The sequence below is a fragment of the Colias croceus genome, chromosome 20 (assembly GCF_905220415.1).
Source record: "Colias croceus chromosome 20, ilColCroc2.1".
Lineage (NCBI taxonomy): Eukaryota > Metazoa > Arthropoda > Insecta > Lepidoptera > Pieridae > Colias > Colias croceus.
In genome coordinates, this window is record NC_059556.1 from 7,438,825 (window position 1) to 7,464,645 (window position 25,821).

Below are 25,821 nucleotides of genomic sequence, written 5' to 3' on the forward strand. Positions count from 1 at the left end.
CTCTAACACTTAACCTTAGGGTCCATGTTGTGTTATGTTTTGACAAGCGTACAGTTTGTCTCCAATAGGATGAAGAGATGGCATAATTTAATACGTTGTACTCATATGACATTGATGTTTTTTTGATGAAATATATTTTTGATAATAACATTTATATAGAAAAGAAAATAATATCATATCCATACAAATATTATAAATGCGAAAGTAACTCTGTCTGTCTGTCTGTTACTCAATCACGCCTAAACTATTGAACCAATTTTCATGAAATTTGGTATGGAGATATTTTGATACCCGAGAAAGGACATAGGATAGGTTTTATTCCGGAAATCCCATGGGAACTGGAACTATGCGGGTTTTTCTTTAACTGCACGGGCGATGCCGCGGGTGGAAAGCTAGTATTGTTTAAGGTAGATAGTAGGTACATACTAATTAATACAAAACTGCAAATAAACTTTTAATTGATTTAATAATAATTAAATGTTCAGAATTACTAGGTATTTGTTTTACTGTAATAAAAAAATGCGTTTTTTTAATTATTCGACATTTTCCAATCATTAACAATACATTTTCAATTACAAAAAGATACCCACTAGCTGTTATTGGTTAGAGTTCGATAAATTATAATCATCGTGCGCACTCGGTACGGGATAAAAGTATCGATACCATCGGTACATCCCTAGCGGTCAGACAATCGAAGATAATGTTCCTCTCATGTGATTGAGACAATCACTGGCCGCTTTTGTTTTATTGAATTACAACGAGCGTGTTTTGTTTCGCTTTAATATTGGTCACGTGGCATATTATATTATCTGTGATCATAGATAATGTTAATCCTAATAAACTACTATAAGTGTCATAATAGTATCTAATATGCAAATATTATAATATTACGTATACGTAAATATCATAATTTACTAAATGTTACATATACATACCTTTATTCATTGATTATTTGATTATTATTTATTTCCCTATTGAAAACGTGTAAGTTATTAACTATGTAATTTCATTTTTTCAAATATACAAACATCCAAAAACTACTTTCTTATTCTAGTAATGTCAGTAATATATTTTTATTTTGATAAGTAGGTATATAAATAAAGAACACTTAAAAATTATCTTTATTGAAAGCACCTTTCAAGCTTTACGACTTTTCCGCCATATAACAAAATCATGTAGGTGTCACTTTAGTATTTTGTTTTTTTCTCTAAATTCTTTGTGATTTATTAAACTTAAAAACATCTCATGGAAAGTATCTTAAACAGATTATTTTTAATTTAATTAAGCATTATAATTTATAAGTAACTGGCTTTCTGTCCGCGGCACTGCCCGCCTTTTAAAAGAAAAACCCCATGTCTTTTATCAGGTTTCAAGCTATATCTGTACTTTTCAGATCGGTTTAGTAGTAGTATATAATTGTTTGTTTGTAAGCGTAACAAACAGACTTAGTTTCACATTTAAAATATTAGTATGGATTGTTCTCTCTAATCTTTGTAAGACAAATTAATATCACACACAACGCGTCAACATTTAGAACTACCAATTACGATACTATCAAACATGTATCAAACAAATTAGAAAATCCTTAGAGATTAAAATTTCGTTACTCACGAATAATATACGTCGGTAAATGTAAAGCAAGTGAACAAAAGGGAATATTATCTATGTCGTGATGCGTGGTCACATTAGTGTCCCATGATTACCGTGAAGCGGTCCCATTTGTGGTCACTCTATTTGATGGCGGCCATGTTGGATTCCAATTTTACACGCATTTAAGAGCGCTTATTCAATTTAACGCAAGTCAAAATCTCCGCGATCTATTACGATAGATCGCGGCTTGCGCTATCCTTTTACTATGAAAAGCATAGGTCCACAGGAGAGCGCCGAGCAACATGTCCTCTCTCTGGGAAGGCTCGCTGCCGACTGATTTTAATCGGGTCGCGCGCTGTGTTTTATAGTACTTTAAAAAAAATTGTAGAAAAATAATAGAGGTACCTTAGTTGATTTTTTAAATTTAATCTTATAAGTAAGACGTTCTTTTATTGCAATATGTATAAATTATATTCAACTAAGTCAAATATCTTGGTGAAAATAATCATTTTGTCGACTATAATTTCTAAAAAAATTCACATTGTTCGGATTTTAATTTCGTAAGTTAGGAGTCCAAAATAAAAAAATCTTTTAACTAACTATTTTAATAAGGATTTTTGCAGTTTGTTAAAAAAAATGTGTGTTAGATCTGTCAGCAATTTCAGATATTTTTAGCTTCGAAATTGACACTAAAAGTGAAATCAAGTAATCATCGGCTCAGTTATCTTGATGGTATTCACAAATACTGTATTAATTGAAAAAAACTCTTAACTAACTATATAAACAATAAAATTTCCTAAAATTATTAGTAATTCATATGTTTGTAAGATAAGTGGTTGATGGACAATCTGGTTTGAAAAATCACATATTTGAGCCAAACAGCGCACGGACCGCGTACACGGCCTTAAATGTATTTTGTCTTTATTACCCTTTGCGTTATGGGTGCATTTTCTTTTAAATTTATAGCCAGTTTAAGATTTTTACTGTATTTTTACTAATGGTAATAAGTACCTACCTAGTACCTACTATAGAAGATTTGTTTATTTATTTTCCTATAGGTACATAAACGCTAAACTAAAATAATCATGAAATACTGATTTTAGGTAGGTGCTCAACCATAAATATTTCATGTGTTAGAAAATTTGTTCGAATATAAAAATAAAAAAGTACGTCCATAAGGAATTGGAAGTACTAGGACATCATAAATATGAAGGATATTGGATGCGTCAATCAATAGAAAGTGACAAGCAATGATAGTATTCTTATCACCGTCCGGAGGAAGCTGCGACCAGTGGCGTAGCTATCATATGGCCAGGTGGTGCAGTGCACCAGGGCCCCGGAGCTCAGGGGGCCCTCAAACCTCAGCTTTCAAAAAAAATTTTTTTCTAATAAAAAAAAACAATTCATACGGATGATGACTGGTATTTGTGTATTTGAATAGTTACGGAAGGATTGTCGATAGCTTTATCGATAGGTCGACAGATGATTATGGTTGGATGGATATATCTATAGATGGGTATATGGATAATAATATTCGCCAGCTTTGCAAAGAAATTATAACAAAATTTGGCGTGCTCGAATGTGACCTTACGGAAGTGTATACAGTGATGCTACTGTTTCATACAATTCCTGTTACTTCCGCGGCAGTAGAAAGATCTTGCAGTAAACTGAAGATTATAAAAAATTATTTAAGAAACAGCATTCGACAAGATCGCCTCCGACATTTATCGTTAATTGCAATAGAAAATGAGGCGGCATCAAACTTGGATTTGAGTGAAATTATAGACGAATTCGCAAAAATTGAAATTATAGGGGAATTCTGTTAAAAATCGTTTTTTTCATTAATTAATCTCATCTGTACAATAAATATTCTATATTGTCATGTGCGTCGTTGTTTATTTATTCCCTTTTTCTTCTATTAAACACATGGAGATTCTAATAGAGACGACGTATGGATTTAGCCTAGTTACTAGGGATAAGTTCACTTACCTACTGTTTTCTATTCTTATTCTTATCAATAATTTTGAAGGCAAATATAAGTTCAAAGTACGCGGAAAGAGGGGAGGAGGGCCCGATTCTTTCCCTATGCACCAGGGCCCTAGTCCCCTTAGCTACGCCACTGGCTGCGACAGGCGGAAATTATTGTACTTTGTTCTCAATCTCACAGAAACCAAGATTTGAACATTCAAATTAAAAAAAAACACAAAAAGAGCGTGTGTGACGAGCACACGTGTCAGAAGTGAAACTTCTTTGGCAAGATTCAAAGATATCAAAATCGTCGTCTTACTCTATAACGTAACGCTATTGCAATGACGCGACCTTGAAATTTTACTCTCAACGCGCCTAAAGAAGTTTCACTTCAAAATCTTTAACTTTTTTCTATGTTACACACATACAACTATATGTAGGTACCTACCTAATAACAAGAAAATTATGTATGTTCTAATTTAATTTGTTAGTTTATAATTGTTAGAACTTAGAACTAACGTTATATAGTTTAAACAAATTACTGATCGTTTTAAAACGCCGTTATATCTTTGAATCTATATTTGTTCAAGTTAATTAATAGGTCGAATGTCTAGTTTAATTGTGACCGAATAAACAATAACAGGTTCTAAATAAATAAACAATAAATTATCATTTATTGAACTTGAGTATTTACCATTAATTAGATAGAGCTACTTATTGACAATTTATATCAAAATAAAATTGTTGCCAAGTTAGTCAGTTTTTCCTTTTCTGTAAGCTCTGAAAGTGAGCTGAGTGCAGCTCTGATTCTTCGTGAGAGTTTAATGAATACAAAAAGATGTAAAAAAAAACAATTTCTTACACAATCTGGGAGAAATTTTATATTAAGAAATTTAATAGGTACCTACTTAACTAGAGTCAATTATAAGATAGGTATGACATTTTCACAACAATAATAATTAAAAAGTCCTTAAGGCTGTTCAACTTCTATAAAGTCTGGTACAACATAAAGCACAATACCGAAAAAAATGTATAAAATAGGATGGTCTTAGATCTTTAATTGCTCGCGAGGACTTTTTTCCAAAGTTAATAGATTTCTAGAAAAAAAATGTGCCGTGGTCATAGATTTTTCCGCAAATACTCTATAAACTTCGTAACCTGCTGACTTAGAGCTCTGAAAATTTTATGTTTAATAAATTATCAGTTACACAACAGTCCCTGACGAAGACTTTTTGTTTCACTGATTAGTATCTTTTTAAATACAAAATGCGAGGAAAAAAAAAGGTGCAGGGTGAGAGGTTTGAGATCCGTCAAGTATGCTCAAGGTTATTAGCGCATGTAAAAGCCTTAAATAAAACGTAGAGCAAACTAATACTTTTACATAAAATATTTTATATAAAACATAATATTATGATATTACATTATATTTTCGTCAATACAACACGGAAGGGGCTTGATGACGTTACAATAGAAGTATTTGAAGCTGAAAATATACATAAATTACCAATTTATTATGCAATACGAGTAGAAGAATCGTCGCTGGAATAAAAACTACTAAAACTTTACACTCCACATATGAATTGTTTCGTTAATATTCAAAGAGGTATAAAGGTAAGCTAACCATGCTTGTAAAACGGTCGAAAATAAGGTAATTATTTGACTGTTTTATTATCTTCAAACTTAAGTGCAACGTGGTGAGAAATAATTAACTTTTAAAATGTATATTTGATGCACTGCGGTCATAATAAACATGCGTTCACTTCAAACACAAAAGATAGATATATTAACTATATGAAATAATCTAGTGCTTGTATATCAAATCAAACAGCTATTTCATTAATTTAAATATTGCTTATAAGCTGTAACAAATTATCTCATAAATTGTTAAACAGTTTTGATAATAGACGGATAATGAGCTTTCAAAAACAACCTACACAAACTGACGAAATTCGGACATTATCTTTATAATTTCCATACTATAAATTACAATATGATTGAACAGTACAATAGTCATATCTAATAACAAGTCAATAACTGCGTTAAAAACAACCGACTTCAAACTTGCACAGACAAAAATGCTCATAAAATAAAAACTACTGGGCCTATCCGAATAAAATTTTTATGGGACCAATTCGACACCATCCCGCATCGAACAAAAAAAGAATCACGTAAATCGGTTCAGAAACCTCGGAGTAATCGGTGTACATACATAAAAAAAAAAAAAACATACCGGCCGAATTGATAACCTCCTCCTTTTTTTGAAGTCGGTTAAAAATAAAACAAATGATACATGAAATCACTTATAACCCTAGAATCCCGAAAATGCTTTTACCAGTAGTTTTACGACATGATCAGCTAAAATAAACTCTTCCGATAGTCGACGATTATTTGGGACCATCGGCGGTTTGGCAGCAAACTTTATGAGTATCTTATATGAGATGCGTCAAGCATAAACATAATATGCTAACAATGATATGTGGAATTAAATGTAAAAAATAGCCGAAATAATTGTATGGAAAATGCTAACTGTACATGAAAATTTGGAATCTTTGGGTTTTTAGCGATTATAGTATCTAAAGATGACGTAATCTTCTTTTTCAATAAAAACGAAATATCTTATATTTACTTATGTGGTTTGAATTTACCTATTTATTATACTTACGCCATTAATTATATCTCTCTCGTATAAAAGGTATTACTGGATTATATATCTTATGTCTATCCTAGTGAATAATAAATTGTGTGAGTATTATTTTATTATTTGTGTAATGTGTACGCTCAATTTCCATTATTTAACTTTTTCATCCCTTTGATAGGCGGATCATTTTACCTACAGAATACAGACGTGTTGGTATAATTCACATTATGTTTTCAGGTCAGTACTATCTTACATAATTTCATGTTTTTGATCGCATATATAATTTAAGATTTAAACGTAAAAAGTTCAATTACAAATCTTAAAAATAGAAAAATTCGCGATTCGCGAGACCTCATTATCGCGAATATTCCTAACTTTAATGTTTTATATGATTTTATCAACAATTACTTCTAAAGAAAATGCATGTGTAAACATTCTTTAATTTACCATCTACCCTCAAAAAGACTGCAGTCAGTCAAATGTTTCTGGTATGTAATATTCGAAATAAATCATCATAACTATATTATGATGAACAGCGTAGCTCGTTAAAATGATCAAAGAGATACTAAAATATCTGCAGTGAAATTAAAAAACTAAAAAACAACATTGAAATTCTGAGTAAAACTAACCATAAACTCAATTTAGTACGATTAACCTAAATATAATTTTATAAGAGTGTTTTTCTCCTTCATTCATGTCTATCAACTTTTCGTAGATTCTTTTCTATAAAAGTAATAAGGATTTATAATAAAAAAAATTCCAATATTTAATAATTTCAAATATAATTTTGTTATTGCATTATATATTACAAGATTCAATCAATTTTAACTACTTAAAAGTCCTAAAATATTATCTACGCTGTGTCATGGATGGTTTTTCGAAATAATCAAAATAATTATGTAGACAAGATACGAATAAATATAATTATATAAAGTTTATATGATTTTTACATAATATAAATATCTATTTAATTACCTATTTGTTCAACACTAGCCTATGTTAACAGATAATAAATAGCTTAACATTAGAACATCTTCATTTGGGACTATTTTTTGCGGTTACCACGTGTTTTGGCTTTTGGACTACATTCCAGGAGGTAAGGAACAGAAGCAATGGAGTCGCCGTCAAAATATTATTTTGTCTTTTTTTAATTTATTATAGTATCTACAGTTCTTAATAGCTCATTTGATATTTAATATTTATGTATAAATGCTTTAAGATTTACATTGTATACCTAATATATTTTCTTCAAATGTCAAATAAGATAGGCAATGAAAATAACATTCTTATACTTTTTAGTACAGAAACATGCAATTGCACACACCTATGCCTTGTATGAAAAAAAATGTTGTGTGGTTTTATGAAACCACGGTAAAAGTGAAACTTTTTTTCACACTATAGACATTTAACTAAAAATTATCGTATTCGTATCGTGCGTCACGCGACATGCGCTATACAGACCAAAAAGTTTGAGACGATGTAATAAAAGTTTCACTTTAAAAAATGTGTGTTACCTATGAGTTCATAGTAATTTTACTATTTGAATCGTATCCTATCATATAGTCTAACCACAGCGTGCCACAGCACAGAATGCAATTGGTAGAACATTCAAACAAATCTCAAAAAAATAAACTAGGTAAATGTAGTATCAACAGCAACTCCACACCTCCCCTGTGCCATGGCTACAAAACATATTGTTTGCCACGTGTTACGCTACGCGGGATGAATGCTAAGGGTCCGGTGATGCCCAGCTTCTGGCCTTGCAACCATACAGGGCTATTCATTGCTAGAGAGCTTGTTCAATACATAAAGTATAGGTAGGTATTTACTTTGTAGTCGGTCATACATGGACTTTGCTTACTAGAGAATGTCTTCTATGCATAAAGTATGGGTACCTTATAGGTATTTTATGTCATTATGTAGTCTTGTAAGTACACTATTTCCTATGTAGTAACTAGTATGTGAAGATAGATTTTTTTTTAAACTGATTTTTTCATATTAAGTATACCTATTGTTAAAGTATTCGTCTATGTAATAATGTAGCTACTTAAATCATCAGAGAATTAATAATATTTAAAATTAAAATAGTAAAATGGATGAAGTTTTTTTTACTACTTAGGTACATAAGTTATTAATATGCTATTGCGTTATTTAATTATTTATACTTAATTTTTTATTTAGCATCAATGTATGTATATCATAGCATACTTTTTACGTTTGCAAAATGGTCTAAATAACGAATAAGTATTCATTTGTATTAATTATAAATAAAGAAAAAACTTTATGTAAATAAAAACAATAATTTTACATTTTGAATAGACGATACCTTATCTTTTATCATAATATAATAATTATATTATATTATGTGTTATAAAAGATACCTAAGATTGCCGCGAAAAATTTTGCCGCCAAATTTCGTGCTCATAAAAACGTGCACCTGATATTTACCCAAACATCTGTTTCTCAACACAAACCGGCGACACCGTCTAACTGTTTCTAGCTAACCATGAATCATTTTAAATATTCAACTAATTATATTTTCATACAGCCGCCGTTCTATATTTAATTATATCTTAAAATAACACAAATCCGCTTACCGACTAAAGAATGAAGAGGAATCCCGCGCAAAATCGCACTTACAAGTCACTATATCGTCAAAATGAAACGTCACGTAAACAAAAAATTCACTGAGAGTCACTTAACACGACCAAGTTCTGAATCGTGTATTTTTTCAGGATACGCTGAGGCCTTGACACACAACAACACACGTCAAAGCTCAAGAAAGGACTGAAGAGTGAAGACGGCGCGAGCGGCGAGCTTTCAGCCGAGCGATGCGCGTGAGCCCCGTCCCTGACGCCGTTAAATATATTTATCTCTTTCTATTGTATGCATTCCATTTTATCTCTCTCCCTGTCACGCTGTCTGTCTCAGTGGAAATTAAAGAAAACGCTCGGATCGCGCCGTTACATAATTCGTGTGATTTATATCGTCGTCTGATTATCGATCGAATTTTAACGCTTTCGTTTTGTTATGTTAATGTTGGACATATTTTGTATTGTAAAACAATTTAGCGGTAACGGACAGACGTTCGGAAATTAGACCAGTTATATAGCTCCATTAAAATTTTATTTTACTTTCCACTGCTGATTTCATTTTATGCATTCTATCCGAGATTTCAAAAGCATTGGTTTCACAGATTTTACGTCTTCATAAAATTGTTTCTTGTTTGCATGGAAGCGAAAACTGGTAGGTGTATAATGCTTTAATGGAGTTAAGTATTGCATTAAAAAAGTAATTGCATGTAATTTCTACAAGATGCGGAAAAGCTTATTTAATTAATTACAAGAATTAGAAAGATAATTTCTAGATAATGAGATGGTTGTGAAAACATTTAAATACCAAAATAATTAATCATTTTTCCTCGTGTCGTGCCTTTATGTTTCATTGCGATAAATCGTTTCATTTTATTATTTTCAATTCAAAATTTTATTTATGTCTATTGTTTTGTGTCTATGGTTAAATCTATAGGTATGTAGGTAATAGGTTAAAAAACATCGAAAAGGGATATGTTAGGGAAATGTGATGGGTACCTCCTCATAAATAAAACGTTACGTTCCATGTTCATACTAATTTTATTGATACCTACCAAGTACCACCAAACGATGAAGTATGTATATATCGTACAATATTCATTTTACATGTTCTTCAATCACTAAATGTCGTATTCATTCATTCATTCATATATCTATTTATATAATGTGTACGTAACGGCATGTTTAGATGATTATGTTATTAGAAACGATATTCTTGCGAGGAAATGAATTTCCTCTGCCTACAATTCGGAGAACATTTATACGGTTAGTACAACTAATGTGGCATCTCATTTGTTCCGACTTCCTTATTATTAATGCGTATTCAATTTCGCCGCATGATATTTATATACATATATAGTGTTAAAAAGTTGCCAGAACTGTCCGATTATATTATCTATTCTTAAATTGAAAAGATGAAACATTTTTTGCTTGTTCGATTCATGTTTCGAAGTAAACGTTCGATGTTCAAATTTTCATAGTTAGTTTCATAGGCTATATTTTTTTTTTTAAAGAAGCATCTGTGGCGAAGACTACTTTTGTACAATTTAGAAGTTTTTTTTTGTTGGCAAAGAAAAATAATTTGCATTTTATTGGTAAAGAAAAATCATTCGCATCGTCGACAAGAGATTGAATCCTGTCTCACTATAAAATATGTTGTTTTTTTTTTTAATAAAGAATAAAGATATTAGATAATCCATTCAATATTTCCTTTACATAATATTATATAGGTAGTCTATACTACAATCTACATAGACTATGAATAAACTACTTTCCCAGTAGGTACAGCGTTTATTAATAAAAATATATACAATGTTAGTAATGAATGAAATGGTCCCCCAGGGATATTCTATACTCTATGGAGGATAAAAATATAGACCACGACACAGAAGGCTTTTACTAACTCACCTTGAATTAGATATCTAGTGCTATGTTCTTTAGTCTAAACCCTGCTGAGGGATAGAAATCACTTTAATTCACTTGAGTGTGTACATCATCTACATTCTACGTCATTTAATAGAAATTTTCCCTATTTTCTCTGCAGCACAGGCGAAATCTATTAAAATTTAGTAACTATAATCCGTAATGTCTTACTATATTGTACAGTGTACTGTTAGGCATTAGCTACTATGTATTTAGTATTCTGTGCTATTGTCTTACTTACTATAATATATAAAAAAGATATTGAATCCGTAAGAAATTATTTTAATCGGGTTACTTCAACAATACAAATTTTTAGAAAATATTTTCCACTGACTTCTTAGCTCTTAAATGCCTTATTACCATTATTAATTTTTAGACCTACCATAATATTAGTAAAAAACAAAACAAGCCTCATCTAGAATCTATATATAACAAGATCATTCATCAATCGATGTTCCACAAATTTGTTTTACCACAAAACTCAAGTATCCGCTTCCTGTAGGCACGTGGCAAGGAAGCGGTATTTTTATGTTCCAATATAAATGTGGCTTAAATTATATCAGTCTTCAGCTTATTATAACATAATATATTGCATTCGTCACTTCTATTGAACGGATGTTATTGATTTAGTATTGGTGTTTTTTGCTTCGATGTAAAGGGCAACATTATATTTATTAATTTTAATGTTACAAAAACTTAACTTTTAATTATGAAAACGTAAAAATTATAATTACTATGTATTTTTAAAAATGGTAATTATTTTGTATTTCATGCACATTTTAAACAAATTAAAAAAAAAAATATAGAAAAGAAAAAAATATGATCATGAAGCGCGCGGGATTCGAAATTCGAATGCTAGATTTTTTTTTTATAACAAACGTCATACTTTTACAAAATATATTAATGTCGAACTAATAGCCAAGTTGATTCGTAAGTTTAAAAATTCCACTAAATAAAGAAATAAGAATTGAATTGAATTAAAAGTACCTAGATAATAATGAGTTTTTATTAAAGACAAAGAAGAAAAAGGATTGAATATATTCTTTGGTAAGTAGTAAGTACTTATAACATCTTTCCAATAGCTGAATCTCAATGTGTGGTCTACAAATCCCACGAAGCTTCCTTAGCGATGCCTCATTCACTACAATTTATTACACTTCTTATACTAAACTATTTGAACTGTAACATAATATGCAATATGTAAATTTATTAACAATAGCTTCAATATTGTGTGCGTAGGATTTCCGATATATCTGGCTATTTGTATTCCTAATTGTGATACAATAGATTTTTCCGTAACGGTATATTAGTTTTAAACTTTAATTTAAATTAAAGTATCTAATTTAATTTTTAGTTTTATTTTACTAGCTTTGCGTCCGCGGCTTCGCCCGCGTATTCAAAGAAAAACCCGCATAGTTCCCGTTCCAGTGGGGTTTCCGGGATAAAACCTATCCTAGGTATGTGTTAATCCAAGTAACCCTTTATTATTTATGTGTGTGCTATAATTATTAATATGATAATGTAATTTCATTATAGGTAATCGGTTCATTAGTATTTGCGTGAAAGAGTACCTAACAAACATACATACATATACACATATATCCATCCTCACAAACTTTTGCATGTACATATAATATTATTATAGTAGGATAGGATAGGATAGGATTATACAGGATGTCTCAAAAGAAAGTTTATATTTTGTGGATGAATAAAAAAAAAAAGTAAGCGGTGTATTGAAAAAATGTTTATTAAATATTAAAGTGCATACTATGGGAATTTATTTCTTAAAAATAATAATATCGTCCAAATGCAGTCCATTGCGTTCACGGCACTCATTTAATCGAACAGTAAAATTACAGTATTTATGACAGCTCGGCAGGTAGAGACGGTGATGGCTGCCATTTCGTGCCGGATATTTTCTTTTAAATGCTCTAGAGAAGTTAGTTTGTTGGCATACACTTTAGATTTAAGGTAGAATAAATATGTTCATTGTTCATATTATAAAATTCTAGGTAAACTAAACAAAGACGAAATAAATAACGATTGTAATATTGATCCCACGTTTATCCCAATATCGAATATTACGTGAATTTAATATTCATACATTTAAATAACTGAATAAATCTTTGAATACAATAACAAGTTCTATGGAAATTGAGCAGTTTACGCGAACATCATGATAAATTTATTTGATTTAAGGTTAATAGACGCAGATTATCCTGCACTGGTAATAATCCTTTATGTATGTACAATTCTTCTGAAGAATCTTTAAAGTTTAAACATCTACATATTATATAAACTTGTATAATTACCCTTTCATAATACGTATTTGAGCGAACGTTGTCACGGACATTATACATTGGCTTGGCTGAAAAGTGTTCGAAACTTCGAGTTAATTCATATACCTAATGAACTAATCGCGTTTAAAATCAGTCGTTAATATCTAATGTATATACTCCCGTAAAATTAAACACAGATAACAGAATTTAATTAAAAATGCCACATTTAAAGCTCCCTGAAGGCTACAAGTCCACAATAAACGAAAACATTTACACCAATCCACAAAACATCCTGCCACAGATTACATAGTAACGTATTGTATGTCAGCACAGGTTAATGCACGTACCAGAGGCAACCCCACATTTTTCCTCACTGCACCGTTTCGAACAATTCGGCTACACTTCACTCATCCATTGTACATAGTAGCATATTAATCTTTCCACAACGACATCTCGACACGAATAGGAAATACTGGCTTAAGGAAGCGATTAATTGTTAAAAAGACGCTTAAAGTTCGTCGCGTGCGCATCCGCTAGTGTTTGTAGTTTTTTTCGATTCCCAATATAGATTTTTTGACTATCCGCCGCTTGAAATAGTTCGATTCTTAATGATGTCCTGTTGTTGGTTAAGTGTGGAGGATACTTTTGTTTAAGTAGTAACACTTATCCAAGAATTGTATTGTTTAATACGATGCGTAATTTTCTAAAAAGTTTGACTAAATTTAAATGTTAAAATCTGTACCTATACTTACTTTTCAACAATTTTGTCATTCAGACTGTACCTATATAGGTAGTAACAATTGATGACACCCATTGCAATATTGAAGAATATAAATCGTGATTTTGAAAGATATTCTTACATGTTCACTTTTAATGCAGCACACGACAGGCTTGAGCTTCAAGTTTAGAGTCATACGCACAGAACTATATGTCATACGACAGTATTGATAGTGAAAAAATTTAGAATGATATATTTTTTTTAATTATAATTAAAATATTTTTTTTTCTTATCCATACTTACCAACCTCTTCAAAAGCAACCGATACATTGTGACAGACAGACAGTCGCACACATAGGAAGTCATTAGTTACGCGTTGCGGACGCTACCCAACGTACGGTCAACAAAATTGATCACCTACAAAAATACTATTTGCTACCTCACCTGTAAGGGTGCTTTTCCACTAGAGATGTGCGAAGATGCGTTGCGGGGGATGTGTTTGTAAATAACCAATAGTATCGCTGCTACCAGAGCTGTGCTGACCGAGGCGAGGTACATAAGCGGCAGGATTGGTTCTTTACAAACACATTCCTCGCTACGCATCCTCGCACATCTCTGATGGAAACGCAGCCTAATAATACCTTAGTTGCATAGTGGATCATTATAAAATCGTTAGCAACAAATGAAGTACAATTTCTATTATTTTCCGGATGTATTGAATTATCCACAACATGTTAGACAAATTGTATTATTAGGAAGTATCTGCGTCAAAGGAAATCCGATTGGTAATAAGCGTTGGGTAAATAAATGCTTTAACTGACTTCAAAAAAAGGGAGGTTGGACGCAACCTCAGTACTTTCAACCGACTGATTTTGATGATTATTTTTATATTTTAAAGCCCTTTCGACCTTCTGGTAGGGCCAATTGAAATATTGTCCAGTTCTGAAAGAAAAATGCCTTAAACCTTTTAATATTCATAATTTAATTCAATATTTATCTTCCAGGTGTCGAAAGGGTCTTACTGAAACAGATCAGATCTGAGGCGATTACCTTCGCAAATCCTGAGTTGCATCCGTTGGTGCACATAACACGACGTTATTTTTATTCCATTGGCTTGCAGTTTGCACTAGGTATTTATTTTAATTATTAAAACGTATAATTTATTTTTAATTTATTGTTGGATAGTCTAGCTTGATACATAGTAACTATCAATATATTAGCAGCTATCAGTACCGGTAGTCTGTACAAATTAGTCGGTAATTACCGACAACTAATTTATAGACCCGTCTTCAGCAATGAAAATGATGTCGCTTAGTACCTCTCCCCAATTTGATGGAAGCATACAATGGATACATATTTGTTTATAATTTTTATTCTTCACAAAACTTTCCTTTATGCGTCAAAATATTTATATAATAATAGCCTTGTAGTAATGCATTTTTATCTAAATTAATAACATTATTATTTCAATTCCGTAAATATATGAACAATAAATAAAATATAGATTTCATGGATTTGGAAAATCATTTCTTTGCAACACATTCGAATGTTGTCAAAACAAATTATTCTTTGACATTGTCAATCGTTATGATACCGACGTTTTGATCTCGACAATCTCGATAACTAAAGCCCTTCTCCCATTACGATTTACGATACTTCTAGAATAGGTACGATACTCGAGTAGAATACTAGTAAGATATTTGCTCGCTACCCGATGATCGCATATTATGCAACTGAAAAATGACTAAATTCATCATTATTGTGCCTCGTTTTTGTGGGCGGACGTTATATAATAATATTACAAAAAATACATACTAAAAGAAAATATACCAACAGATAGATGCCGCAAATTCCAGAGACAGCCCGAAACCATACAGCACATTACGGGAGCATGCTCTAGTTTAGCACAAAATGATTACACACATCGACACAACCAGGTAGCTCATTATCTTCATCAAAAGTTAGCTGTAAAATATAATTTTAATAAAGGAAAGCTTATACCATATTACAATTATAAACCAAAACCCGTATTAGATAGCCCAACATCTAAAATCTATTTCGACCGCGCTATTCTAACCGATAAAACTATTCATTTTAATAGACCAGATATAACCCTCGTAAATAAAATCACAAAAACTGCTTATCTCATTGACGTCACCGTACCCAACACACACAACATACAAAAATCAATTAGCGAAAAGCTTCACAAATACACCGAACTAAAAGAAGAAATCCTCCGAATATGGAACCTTAGGACTGTTTACATTATTCCAATAGTTTTGTCATGTACGGGAGTTATCCCAACTAATTTACACCATAGCCTGAAACTTCTAGATCTACCAAAAAATACATACATTACAATGCAAAAGGCAGCTATATTAAATACCAGCTGCCGTATTGTGCGAAAATTTCTTAGTGACAGCGAAACTACTGTAACCGATATTTAAATCGAACCGTAAGTTACCTAGGGTCTCTTGGCTAAATAGCCCGCGCCCCTAGCAAACAAACCCCTGAAAAGGGAGAAATAAAAGAAAAGAAACAAATAATAATAATCATTTATTTATTGTAACAACAGTTAGGTCGTTATGTCGAGCAATCAGCGATTCCAGTGACGAAGAAGCTCTTGCAGTTTTTCTTTTTTATAGAAATAGAAGACGGCAACATAAGAGTAAGAAATACTGGATTCATCCATATATTGAAATAAAAATAAATTGTAGAGATTTGTAGCCGCACTAGAACTACAACTCATGATGATTAGAAATTTTTATTTTTCTACCGAAGAGATACGCGGGAGACGTGACGCAAAAGCGACCAACATGGTGAGTCGTGCGATGCTAGTCGCGGACGTGTAGGATACCGATAGCGTAGTGTGCGAGCCTACATACAAATGTATGTGATAATGTGAGTTACTCCGCGGCGACTAGTCTCCGAGACTTGCAGGATACTTGAATCGCCTGTGCGTATCGTAATGGGAGAAGGGCCTTACGGTTTGTGTGGGTTTTTAGATACGGTTGAAAATATCGGAAAAATTATAGATTATTATAATCTATACATATAATAAATCTGTAGAAGTGTCAATTCTGTACATTGCAAATATTGAAAAAATAAATAGCAGGGGGTGTTACTGGATCGATACCAAACCCAGATATGTGATTAAAAAAAATTTTTGTCTGTCTTTCTGTCTATCTGTCTGTATGTGAAGGCATCACATAAAAACTAACGGTTCGATTTCGATGAAATTTGTTATAATTATTATCCTTTTTACCTTATTATCCTGGGCATAAAATAGGATACTTTTTATCCCGGAAAAATACGTAGAAAAAAGAAATCTTAATTTTTCTTAATTTTTCCGCGCGGACGGAATCGCGGGCGGAAGCTAGTTTTATAATAAAAAAGATATTTCACACTTCCGATGCTATATGATTAAACGCAATAATTTTTTCTCTTATTTAATGTTATTGCAATTAAAATAAAATACACAAATAATGTTTTATTTTTAAGATGGTTTCAAAATGTTATTGAAAACTACCGGTCCGCCCCGGCTTCGCCCGTGGTACATGTTTACGTTTTCTCTCCATAAGAACCATCCTCGTACTTCAAGGAATATAATAAAAAAAGAATTATCGAAATCGGTTCAGCCGTTCTCGAGTTATGCGCTTACCAACACATTTTGCGATTCATTTTTATATTATAAGAAGATGTTCAGAAGCCTCTTATGATATGTACATATTACTTATCCATACTAATATTATAAATGCGAAAGTAACTCTGTCTGTCTGTCTGTTACTTAATCACGCCTATTCTACTGAACCAATTTGCATGAAATTTGGTATGGAGATATTTTGATACCCGAGAAAGGACATAGGCTACCTTTTATTGCGAAAAATGTACCACGGGCGAAGCCGGGGCGGACGACTAGTATTAAATAAATATTACAATAGTTTACTGCTGTCTGCATTTATTCAGCCTAAAAATTCGATAAATTTCTTTCTGAACTTCTAGGATAATAAAATTATACAGATGAATACAAATAAAATAAAACGATCCAATTACGAAAAAAATTTATTAGAAAATTTTAATTTAACAGTTTATAATAGCGTAGTTGAAAATTTGGCTCAAAACCATCATCCCTCACCAACATAATAATTCTAGTAACTTGTTCATCTGTAAAATATAAAATTTATAGATAAATATATTTATATTTAACACATAAATAATATTAACCGTGAACCGCTAAATCAATTGCATTGCATCCTTTGCTTATTAACTGTAATAAAATATACAATGATGCACATAATATAATAATACAAGCTAAAAATACAAGTGATACAAATTATCCGTTCCGTCCTTAGTTTAAGTTCCGTCAGTTTCTATGATGTCTTAAAGATTTCTCAAAAGGCTTCGAATTGAGCAGAATTATCTTGTAGAGCTCTTGGAGTCTTTTGATTAGAATTTTATTGCACTTCACAAATAACAAAATATTACTAAACTAAAACTAATAGCTTTAACTATATAAAAACATAACGCAGATTGATATTTTCTTAGGATATTTGTTATCCAATAGATTTATAGGACTTTTAAGAACATAATTAAAAATTATCCTCTTGAAAACACACAATTTATATTTATTTTGATAGAAATATTATTTTCATGATTGATGATTGATGTCAAATGTCAAAAAAGTAAATAAAGAGATTGCCATACATGGAATTTTGGATTCCATGAATATGTAATTAATAGAACATTAATTAATCGATTGATATAAAAAATATCGAATTTGATTAAAATTAAATTAACTGCCATGTTTTTTTGTGCATAAAATTTGCTTTTTTTATATGCAATTGCAATTGTAATAATGCGAAAATTAATATAACTAATTTTAATTTACTATCTATTCCCTAAAACTAAGCTAAATTTCTTGGAAAAAGAACACTAAATTTTTTAGGTCTATACTATAGTTACTGATTGGTTACTGATAATCGTTAGTTACCGACCGATTTCGGTCGATATCGATGTCGATTAGTGTCGAGACTACGCCTACAGGTATCTTTTTTTTCACGGTAAAATATCTACGATATAATATTATTATGTCGTAGATATTTTAAATGTGTAATTATGTGAAAAAAAAACATTAAAAAATTTTGATTTCCCTGTAATAACTCAGCCCCCGGAATCACAGACACAATTGAAAATCTATTGTGTCGTGGCCCGAACGGGCCGCGCTCGGGGCTCAATGGGTTAAAACACACATACACTTTTACTTAACCTAAAATAATATACCTACATTCATACTCTACCTACCTTACCACAAAAGAATCCATACTTAATATTATAAATGCGAAAGTAACTCTGTCTGTCTGTCTGTCTGTTACTCAATCACGCTTAAACTACTGAACCAATTTGCATGAAATTTGGTATGGAGATATTTTGATAACCGAGAAAGGACATAGGCTATCTTTAATTTCGAAATATGTACCACGGGCGAAGCCGAGGCGGACCACTAGTATTTATATAAAGCTAGAAAAAAACATTGCATAAGTTGTTTTGTATGCAGCGCTCGTCTACATGAGATTATGGCGTGGCCTTGACGATGCATTGTCTACACTTGCCAACATCCAGCCTCTATATTATGAGGGTTTAATTATCGTAATTAGCTAGAGAATAAAACATGGAGGAATGCATGGTATGTCATTGCTTTTTATGTATAGACGTAGAAACTGGGATGCTACTATTCCTATAAATGTACGCTTTATTCATTACTAGCGGTCCGCCCCGGCTTCGCCCGTGGTACATATTTCGCAATAAAAGGTCTAGCCTATGTTCTTTCTCAGGGTCTAAATATTGTCTGTGCCAAATTTCATCAAAATCGGTCCAGTAGTTTATGCGTGAAAACCATACATACATACATAATTACAAACCTTTCCTCTTTATAAAATTAGTACCTATAGATGTATACGTAGACGATAGAGATTATCTTCGAAAATTTTTAGACTAAAACCCCGTTTCTATTGTTTCCCCTTTTTTTGAATCTTTTAATATGATTGTTTTATATCCAAAAGTTGTAGTACCTATAGGAATTTAGTATGCATACAGATAAAATAAAAGTAAGTTTTATTGAGAACGCGATCAGAAGGTCATAATTCTGTAGTATGAGTAAGATGTATGGATGAATCACTTCTATAAAAATTACCATTTTATAACAATAAATTCCGATAGATCAAATCCACACTGACGAATAACAAGAGTCAATATTTAAAGGGAAATTTATTAATTAGTTATCTTCTTGATTACACTTTAGAATCTTGTATTTGTTATGATTTCAATTGTAAAAAAAACAATTAAGAAATAATTTTTATTTTTTGTTTACCTAAATGACGTAAACTCATCGTTCGGATTCGTCCGTATTCAACCAAACTAAAAAACGCGTATTTTATTACAGTTTCCAAACTATCTTTCAAAATTCAAAAACATATATGGTTAAGAAGTTGACCTGAGAACTACAGAAAGCAGAGACATTATGTAAGTACTTACTAGTAAAATACTCTGTAACAACCTAACAACACTATGATGTTTTCTAGTCACATCGTCTCTGACAACAGCATACCTAAATCCAGACCGAAGTTTATTTTGGCATTGCGGAAACCGAAAATGGGTTCGCTCAAATGTCATGATTTCATCACATTCACATGCTATGTACAATGTTTACTTTGAAACACTATGGAGAATATTATATCAATGTATTTCATATTAATAAACACATACTTAATAACACAAATAAAATTAATCAAAGCAAGATTAATCCATAATGCTAATAAACGTTTAAATTCTTTTTCCATCTCTAGAATTTTACTCGGCCTGTTTTGTATAGTGAGAATTTTTTAACTAATTTATGTTCGAAAATGTTTTATTAAAATGTTCCAAAAGCAATGAGGTCTTCACGTCGTCAACTGTAACAAAAAAAATTTCATAAAAAAGCTTTTCCACGAAAACATAAAATTAAAATTGCAACAATGGGTAATATGATGGAAAAGGTCCGGTTATAAAACGGTTCCGGTGTCGAAAATTGTTAAAACATCGATATGCCATTGTAATCGATTTTAGTATTCAATCGATTCGCAATCTGTCGGTCTGTAGAGATGCGAGTGCAGATATTGCCTTAATATTGTACCTCTCTTGAATTTTAATTGAATAAATCTGAGAATTTGAATTTGCAAGCCTTGCGGCGGATAAAGTTGTCAAGAAGCTGTAAACTGACGTGATTTTAACATAAAATGTTTTTTATTATGGGGTAAACGTTGAAATAATGTTTGTGTACAATTTTAATGTGTCGCACTAAATAGCTATAGGTATCAAAGTACTATGATTCACACTCATACGGCTCAGAATACGGTTTTATTTTCCTTTTTAACCGACTTCAAAAAAAAGAGGAGGTTATCAATTCGGCCGGTATGTTTTTTTTTATATATGTACACCGATTACTCCGAGGTTTCTGAACCGATTGATTCTTTTTTTGTTCGATGCGGAATGGTGTCGAATTGGTTCCATAAAAATTTTATTCGGATAGGACCAGTAGTTTTTATTTTATGAGCATTTTTGTCTGTATTTGTAAATGTTGCAAGTGCAAGTTTTAACGTAGTTATTTATTACGGGGTAAACGCATGGTAAACGTTGAAATAATGTTAGTGTACAATTTTAATGTGTCGCACTTAATACACCTAATATATATGTATAATAAGGATTTATTTTCCTTTTCATAGTCTCTAAAATACTTGCGTTGCCCATTTGAATCTTTATTTCCCTTCCGATGTTGCTCGCATTCCACTCTATATCCGTATATCTTGTTAATTATTAAACTACCAACTACCTGCTACCACTACTAATCATGTGAAACAATCAATATTTTCTATAGCAACAATTCTACGATTATTCATGATTCACTCCGAAATTACCAATGAAAATTGATACTATAATCTATGAAAATTGATACTAATGCATATCTATGGCACGTGCCTTTCCCTAAAAGATCCTTTATCTACCCTACCAGCAATATCAATAAATTTTCTCATACCATTCATTACATAAGCACATTACACATCAATATGAACATTGTGGCGATTCAAAACCATTCAGCATCTTCAATTGGCTTGTGATCGTCTTAATGAGATGCAATTGCCATTCTTACTTCTGAGAACGATGCCCGATGGCCCTTGACTTCTGACTGGATATTGGCTGGTTCATATTATCGATTAACGATTAATGTTTACGCTAGTGTAGCCAAATAGGTATATAATAAATGAATCGCCAAATGTGTTGCTAGGCGTAAAACTATAGATCAACTCGACCAATTCGGAGATCTACAAATAAATCGATCAAAACTATAGATCAATTCGACTAATTTTTTTAAGATTTTTGTTCAAAGGAATGAACTTTTGGGGAGAGAACACGGAATAGGGAATAACAACGTTTTCTGAGGCAGCTATTAATTATGTTATAGATAGTGATAAAATAAACCTTAATAGTGGAAGAGAATTTTAAGGATTGATCTACGAACAGGTCTTAGAATTCTGGAGAATTTTATTTGATTATCATACCTATATCTACATACTATAGGTACTCGAAAATAGACTATCCTAACCTATTTCATTAATTTAGATATTAGGTATTACTGATTTATATTTAATATATTGTGCAAACATCTGTATTAGAGATAGCATTATAAATAAATAAACAAACGCTCGCATAAATAAATATATCTTGTTAATTTTCTATTTTATAATTAACACTTAATTAACAGGAATATTTTCTATTTATCGTTCCAAAAGTCATCTTCACCAGTCGGTAAACGAAAACGACAGAAATATATTATAACTAAGAATGAATAAATTCTTTGCCGCTATCTAGCATTTAATTTTTAATAAAATAAATTAACATGATGAACTCCACATCAGACCTGACAAATAAATATGAAATATGGGCAATATCGTACATTTGTATTTCCAGAGCTTTTCATTACGTTTCTACGTCCCAACCACGTTATCTTCTCTTTTAAAAAACAGCAATGTATGTTACGAAGTTATTTTTATCTCTGGAAAGAAATAATTTAGTAGCAGTGAGCCCGCGGTTCAGGATATACAAATGTTAAAGTGTATTCTTAAATAGAAACCGCATATAAAACTGAGATTAGGTGACGCTAATGTGGTAGCAAAAGAATGAATCTCTGTTGCAACACGGATATCAAAAGTAATGGAGTCAAATCTCGGGAATCGTAAAACTGGATAGCAATCAAGATGAATTATGTTTCTGAAGTGTACCGTTTTTTATTTCATAGGAAATTATTTGTGAAATATTTAAATGTTTCACGTCATGTTAAGTACTGTAGGCTCTTTATTCGTTTCTTTATAGAATTGACGTATTTTCAATCAATCGAAAACATTTTACATCCTTTACATTGAGATGGATAGAAGTAGTTTGAATAAATGGCTTCAAACGAAAGTGAGAAAGCACAACATTTATTTCGTAGGTAAGTTCTTTATGAACAAAATAAAAACCAAAAAACTGAATAATTATGAAATTCTCAAATCGAAAATTGGTATTATATTAGGAGTATACTGATAACTACAGTCCGGTTTTCACATTGGAGACATAAAATATTAGTTACATAACAAAAAATATGTTTGCAGCTTGAAATACTATTGCTCCAGTCCTTATCTGTTTATTCTATCAACTTTAGCAGTACCATTAAACCATCAGGTATGTTATACGAGAAATATTATCGACATAAAATATCAGCTTATCGAATATTATGTGAGTTTACAGATCCATGCATTTCCTTTACACTAAATCAAACAAGGCCTATCACTAACATAAATTCATAAGTTTCGATGGCCATAATTCCTGCTTTTGTATAGGGCCGGCCTTGCTTTCCTTGGTTCTGCTTTGCTTTAGGAAGAGGAACGGCGCCCTATTGCTACCGGCTACGTCCGAAGTAGAACATTGTTTTACAGTAACAACAATTAAATACAGTTAATGTTTTTACTGATAACTTAATCAATTTATCAGCCTATTTTGTATTGACACATGACAAAGATTAGAGTTAAACACAGCGGTGAGGAGGCCACATAAAGTCATGCGAGTTGTTTGGCGCTCCTAGCTTGCTCAGAGCACTAAATTTTCATATCAGAAGCAAACATCACCTATTTAATTACCTACTCCATCAAGAATAAGGTATTTCATCCTATTGTCACTTTGGCGCCCTCTACCATTTCGCGCCTTAATTTTAATTTATTTATTTATTTATTTATTTATTTATTCGAAAACTACACAGCTTACAGTTTGACTTAATCTACTTACATCTATGATACAATACGCCAATTACGAGTTTTACAATTATTATCAATTATATGTATATTTAAAACAGTAACTTATTAAAGAGTGGTGAGTTGTGTGTGTGGGTGAGTGCGTTTGGGTGTGTTTGTGTGTATGTATGTGTGTGCGTGTGAATGATTAAAATGTGTTAGGTACGTTTGATAATATTTTAATTACATTGGATTTAAAACGATTGCGAGGACTGTTAAATATGTCAAGAGTAGAAAATTTTTCATTGTATATCGAAGGTAGGCGATTAAAGAGTGAGTTCTTCATATATTGATTTTTTGTACGTGGTATAAATAATAAAGGAGTATTACGTGTTCGAGTTAGAGGGGTGTTAAAATATATATTTTCTGTTATTTGGGGGCAGTCTAGTTTGTTGTTCAGGAGATCATAAAGAAACATAATATCTGAAAGAGTACGTCTGTCTTCGAGAGTATTCATTTTAAAGAAAATGCAGGATTCTTTGTAGTCCTTAAAGTTATGTTTTGCTTTAAAGCTAAGATGCTTCATAAATATCTTTTGTATTTTTTCTATTTTGTCTATATATTTTTTAAAAAATGGTCGCCATATTATGCTTCCATATTCTAATATGCTTCTGACGTAACTATTATATAGCATTTTTAAACACTGAGAGTTTTTAAAAGGTTGACTTGTTCTTAGGATGAAACCAAGGGATTTGTAGGCTTTACTGGACATGTACTCAATATGGGCGTCGAAGAAACATTTATCGTCCAGAAGGATGCCGAGATCCATTACTGAAGTTGTTCTATTAATTAACTTATTATTGATACTATATTCAAATAAAATAACGTTACGTTTACGAGAAAAGCTTATGGTTTGGCATTTTTGAATATTTACACCGATGTTATTAATTTTAAAATATTCTCCGAGATTATCTAGATCAGATTGGAGTAGATTACAATCGGCGGCACAAGTTACTTTACGGAAAATTTTGTTATCGTCGGCATACAGTAAGCAATTTGAGTTCTTAATACAATGTGTTATATCGAAAAGGAAAATGTTAAAGAGTAAAGGTGATATATGGGATCCTTGCGGAACTCCTGAGGTGACGTTTATGAAGTTAGATTTATGACTTCCTATGACTACTGCCTGACGGCGGTTTCTAATGTAAGATATTACCCATCTAAGCAGATTACCCTTAATACCTACAGCATTTAGTTTCCCGGCGAGAATATTATGGTCTACTCTATCGAAAGCCTTTTCGAGATCGGTATAAATAACGTCAATCTGAGCGCCGTCACTTATGTTAGTTAGTAAATAGTTAGTAAATTCTGAAAGGTTCGTGTTAACACTCCGAGACTTAAAAAATCCATGCTGAGATGTAGGAAGACATTGCTTGCAATAGCTATACATAAAATCATTAACTATACTGTCCAGAACTTTACCGAAAATATTTAAAATTGATATACCCCTGTAGTTAGTAATTTCATTTTTTGAACCTTTTTTAAAAATGGGGATTACACGTGCATCTTTCCACTGTTTGGGGTAGACACCTTCATCCAAAGATCGTTGAAAAATCAATTTTAAGGGAACAGCAAGCCCGTTTACGCATTTTTTAACAAAAATAGCAGGAATCCCGTCTAAGCCTGCGCCCTTTTTACGGTCTAGTTTTTTAACAGCATTAGTTATCAGTTTATCTGAAATTTTAATTGAATTAATTACGTTAGAATGGGGTTCCTCTGCGTATGGTTTGGGGTCGTAGGAAGAAGATTGTATGAATAC

The 25,821-nt window shown here is 31.6% G+C and overlaps 1 protein-coding gene across 3 annotated transcripts in view; it reads right to left on the reverse strand.

Annotated features, from left to right (window-relative positions):
• Positions 1–8,969, reverse strand: part of LOC123700999 (fibroblast growth factor receptor homolog 1) — a 71,178-nt gene extending 62,209 nt beyond the window's left edge. For all 3 annotated transcript variants that reach the window (XR_006752669.1, XM_045648403.1, XM_045648404.1), the window contains exon 1: positions 8,794–8,969. The gene's annotated coding sequence lies outside the window, so the exon portion shown is untranslated. The remainder of the gene's footprint in view (positions 1–8,793) is intronic.
• Positions 8,970–25,821: the final 16,852 nt, after the last annotated feature.